A 5,207-nucleotide genomic window follows, 5' to 3' on the forward strand; every position below is an offset into this window, starting at 1 on the left:
GCGCTGTCCGGAGCCCGGTGCTGAAGCCATCGATACCTCGGCGACGCCGGAGGAACGTGTCTTGCTCCCCCGCCGACCCCACCCGCTTGGGTGCGTCCCTCTGGCTCTTAGGGACCCCTCCATACTCCCCCCATCAGCCCTCTCCTCGGGGAGTTTCCGGGAGGCAAGGGGAGGCTCGGGAGGACTCCTACCTGCTGCACCCGGCGACGTTCCGCACTCACCTCCCAGGTGCCAGCCCTCGACGTCCGCCGTCTCCGGGAAGAGGTCCACGAGGTCCACGTGCTGGCTTCCGAAGCAGCCCGTCCCGCTGACCTGCAAACCAGCCCGGTCCCCGGGGTCCCTCCCCCACGCAGTCCCCGCGAGCCTCACCTGCTCCCAGTCTCGCTGGCAGATGCGGCTGTCCGGCTGCTGCCGAGGCGGGGGACGCGCGCTTTTATGCGCTTGGGGGGAGGAGGGGCCTCGGGGACCCTGGGCGGGGGCTTCGTCGGCTAACCAATGGGTCTCCGCCTCGAATGAAGCTCCAAGGATTACCTCATAGGTTGCGGCCTCGGCTTCAGAATAAAAGTCTGGCATCTGCCCAAAAACTGTTTTTTTTTTTTTTTTTCCTGGATCGGGAAGGAGCGTGCCTTGTGCCATGCGGCGTTCCCACACTCAGTTCAACCCCCACCCGTGTCTCTGAGCTTCCAGGGGCTCAGTGACCTCCCAGGTGTGCCATTGCTGGATCAGGAAAGAGCCAACTGGTAAACTATGCTGGCGCAAACTGGAGCCGTTGAGAATACTGAAGTCCAGTTCCGCGTGGGGAACCCGAGGTCTGCAGGATGAAGCTCAGAGGAGCCGAGGCCGAGCGGGGCTTGGAACCCATCTCTGCTCTTTGTCTCAGAACTCAAGGCAAAGCCTAGTGTTGTGGAGCTCTGCTGGGCAGGCACCGAGGCAGCAAGCAGAGCAGAGTGACAGATCCAGGGTTTCTGGGCTGGGGTGCGACTCAGTGGCCTGGTGCTTGTCCCACAGGTGCCAGGGGAGGCTCTGGGCCCCATCCAGCACTCCAGGGGGGGAAGGCAGAGTTTTCTCTTTGGGGTGGCACAGTTGAGCCTCTATTTATCTCAGTGTACTCAACTGTGAACGTGGTCGTATCAGTAAGACCTTCTGGGGACATTGTGCTGGGGAACTAGCTCCACGGCGTGGACTCCATGTGCACAGAGCCTGGGCAGGGCGACGGTTAACCCGGGAGGCACCACCTTGGGTGCAAAACTTAAGGGGACACCGAAGAACTGAGTAACCATGATAAATCACGTTTTAAGAAACCCAGGTTCATGCAAAAAAAAAAAAATGGTAAGCAGAATATCAAATTTTTTCAATAAAGAGTCTCCTTCTTGCTTTTTGCTTTCTTTTAGGCTCCAGGACAGTGGGCATGACCCTGGCTGGACCTGCTGCGCTCTGTTACTGTGGCAGCTGTGGTTTTGTGGGACATCCGTGCATTCGTGCTCAGTACCCTCCCATCGCAGCAGGCACAGGGGCCCACGTGGGTTCAGCAAGCACCTTATCTTTAGGGAGGGGAAAGATGTAAAAAGGGAACTATACTCAAATGTCTTTGTGTGTGACACAGAGGGATTCCTGTCTTGCTTGTGCCCTCTCCAGTCTAAAATTCTCCCAAATGGGTTGCTTATTTCATGGAATTTGAGCCCCCAAATGAGGCCCTGTGGATGACTCATGTAGCCTGAGGCTTCAAACAAGCCACCCAGCACCTGTCATCAAAGATGCCCAAACCACGTTGCCATGGCTTGGTAAATGTCCTCCAAAGATCCATGGTCAGAGGCCAGTCTCTGGGGCAGCCCCATGTGAAGATGGTGAAGTTTTAAAAGGTGACACTGGATGTCTTGTGTCCATGAGGGTGTGCCCCCAATGAGGATCAGGGGATCCTGATCTCTTTCTCTCTTTTTTGCCTCCTCGTGATAAGGGCAGTGACTTTGGTCTGCCACGTGCCCCCAACGTCACGTGCTGCCTCACTATTGTCCCGAAGAAATAGGGCCATCCTCCAAAATTTCTCCTTGTAAGTCGACAGTCTTGTGTGGTGGCTGTAGTAATGGAGGGCTGGCCGTCCACAGGGGACTCTGTGTTCACTGGGGAAAGTTCCGTCAAAACCCTGGAGCAGGCGCAGAGGCCATGAGCAATCCCGACACATCGTGGGTACTCAGTGAAGTCACTGTGGAGGGCACAACCCAAGGGAGTGCCTCTGGAACACCCCGCCACCTCTGTTGTGCCTCGTGCTCCAAGGCCAGCGCGGTCACTAGGGAGCGTGCTGTAGAAGAAAGAGAAAGGGATGGGAGGGCACTGGGCATGGGGCTTGGCTCATTTGTTCTTTTTTTTAAAAAAAAGTGAAAACTTTTTTAAAAAGGAGAGGCCCTGCTGTTTGCTGGCGGGTGGGGAGGTGTGGAGAGGACTGGGGGGTCAGTCAGGGAAGGTGGCATTTAGACCAGTACCAACGGGCAGCTCCTCAGGGCCCATGGGAATCCCACCATCCCTGTTTTTCTCTCCTTCTTGAGGTTTTTCCCCCTTCAGTGCAGGGAATGGAACTCAGGGTCTTCCACGTGCCAGGAGAGCAGGCCACCCCTGAGCCACACCACCACCTTGTCCTGAGCTCGCATTTCATGCCAGGCTCTGCACCAGCTGCTCCACATGCCAAGTGTTCCTGAGGCCCCAGGAGCCCCCAGAAGACAGCTGCCATCATTCCCATTTTAAAGTGGGTAGACTGAGGCACCGAGAGGCCAGGTCAGGGCACCAGGCCACCTAGTGAGCAAGCCTCAGAGCTCACTGCCCACAGCTCCAGTGTCCTGCTGTGGCAGCCCGCCCTGCCCCCTGGCCCCTGCTTCCCCCAGGGCCTCTGTCCTCCAGGAGAGTGGAGCCTCCATGCTCAGGATTCTGGGGCCCTCCTACCAACTGACCTCGACTCAGGGCAGTCCCGCTTTATAGATGCTGCAGCCGAGGCCGAACACGGGCAGGGACCAGGGCATTGCAGGAGATGGGGTGGGGACCCAGAGTGTCCTCCGCAAGGCCTGAGCGCTAGCCCAGGGTCCTTTGCGGAGGTACTTCATGCCTGGGCGCTAGGGAATGGCCTGGGGGCTGCTGCTCCACCCCCTGCCACATCCCAGCTCTTTTTTTTTTTTTTTAAAGCTAGCAGGCATGAGGCCCTGGGATCCATCCCAGCCCCAAGAAAGAAAAGAAAGATAATTACTCTTTAAAAACCAGGTGGGTGGAGGTGGAGGTACAGTCTACGCACGGTGCCGTCCACATTCTCCGGTGCGCAGTTCCGTGCGTAACCGCGGGGATCCAGAGCAGAGCCACTCCTCACCCCAAAGTCCTCTTGGCCCTTGCAGGCCATCCCCTCCCCCACCCAGCTCTGCTCTGGTCTGCATCCCTGGGTCTCCTGTCCCCAAATGTCGTCTAAGTGGAATCGCACAGTGGGCCTTGGTGTCCGGAGACCCCGCCCGCTGTCTGTCCGAGGACCTGGAATCAGCACCTTTTCATTAGGGAGTGGCGCTCATGGTGCGGACGGCCATTTCCCAGGCACGTTGGGTTCCGGGGCACTCCTGGTTTGGAGGCGATGCTGAAGCTGCCATGGATACGCACAGGCCTTTGCAGGGCTGCTCTCACGGGGTGAATGTCTAGGGGCGCATGGCTGGGTGGCGTGGTCAGAGTGGGTGTCACTGTACAAGAAGTGGTCAAGCTGCCCCTGGCCGCTCCCTGGGGGGGGCGAGCTTTCCGGGGCTCCAGGCCTGGCCAGCAGCTGGTCTCCTTGGCGTCTTCTTTAGCCCCCTAATAAACAGATTGTTTCCTCTCTGTCTTTTTAATACAAAAGCATCACCCCCACGCACCCGTGTGAAAGTGCTGTAGCAGGAAATGTCCTAATCCTCCCCGAAAAAGGCTCACACTCCCAGACAGTGACAGCTCAAAAACAAGGGACAAACGGGTGGAGGAGGCACAGGGACTTGTGGGAAGCCAGAGAGGTCACCTGACCCAGCCCAGGTGGAAGGACCAGGGGTAGAGCATGGTGGGCTTCCTGGAGGAATCGCCACCATTTCAACTGAGACCCAGGATGAGGAGGAGTGAGCTGGGGAGCGGCAGGTGGTGTGCCAAGGCCAGGAGGGCGCTCTGGACCGGGCATCCCAGGCGGGCAGGGCCAGGCTGCAGAGTCCCCTCCCCCTCCGCCAGCCATCCTGCCCACTGTGGGTCTGACTGGCCCCCTCACCGGGAGCCACTTCCCCAGCACAATTACCGCTGGCTGTTCAAATCACTCACTGTGTGGGGTCCCTCGCTAATTCTGGCAGCCCCTTGTCACCTGGCTGGGGGCCTCAGCTTCAAGGAGAGGCTCCCTATTTGGCTCTCCCCCCTCTGGGACCCCAAGTTCTGCCACACTGGCCCGGGAGAAGGACGGTGCCTACAGGGAGCAGTGATGACTCTCTTTAGAAAGTGCCCAGGGGACTCCTTAAGAACAGTGGCTAATTACCCCGGGGAGAGCCACCAGGCCAGTCTGGAGCACTCGCTGATAGCTCATCAGGCAGGAGGAAAACAGGCCGGGAGGAGGGTCTCTTCCTCCCTGTCCCCTGCCTGGTACAGGCCAGGCCCACGCAGGCGCACAGACAGGCCCACGCAGCCCCTTCCCCAGCCGTTACTATAGAGACCTCTCTCCTACCCTCCGAGCTGCACAGATGGTGGCCTCAGCCGGCCTGTTCTTCTCCCCACCAACAACATCTTCTGGAGCCTGAGGATTAGGGAAACTGGGCTGCTCTGGACAACACCTGCCTGGGGCCCCGAAACCCGACCCTGGAGCCCAGGCAGGGGGATTAATGGAGGCGTTCAGAAGCGCAAACAGGACCACACGCAGGTCCCCACCCCCACCAGGTCCCCAGGGAATCCCTAAGGAAGGTCTCTGTCCAGAGCCCTGAAGGAGAGCCACCCAAGCCCTCTGGAACCTCGCCCCGTGGGGGAGCCAGGAGGCTGGCAGGTGTGCCCTGGAAGAAAAGAGCAGTGCTGACTCCGTGCAGATGGTGACGGTGACACTTACCTGTCACTCGCCATTGAGGAGAGCAACAGATAAGGGCGAGGATCTCACCCATTTGGATCACCACTGTATTTCCCAACACCTAGAAGCCATCACCCCTGGAGGGGAGGAGGCGTGGGTATCCAAGCCCTCACAGCTAGCCGGCAGCACG

Source organism: Marmota flaviventris, chromosome 1 (genome assembly GCF_047511675.1).
Source record: "Marmota flaviventris isolate mMarFla1 chromosome 1, mMarFla1.hap1, whole genome shotgun sequence".
NCBI lineage: Eukaryota > Metazoa > Chordata > Mammalia > Rodentia > Sciuridae > Marmota > Marmota flaviventris.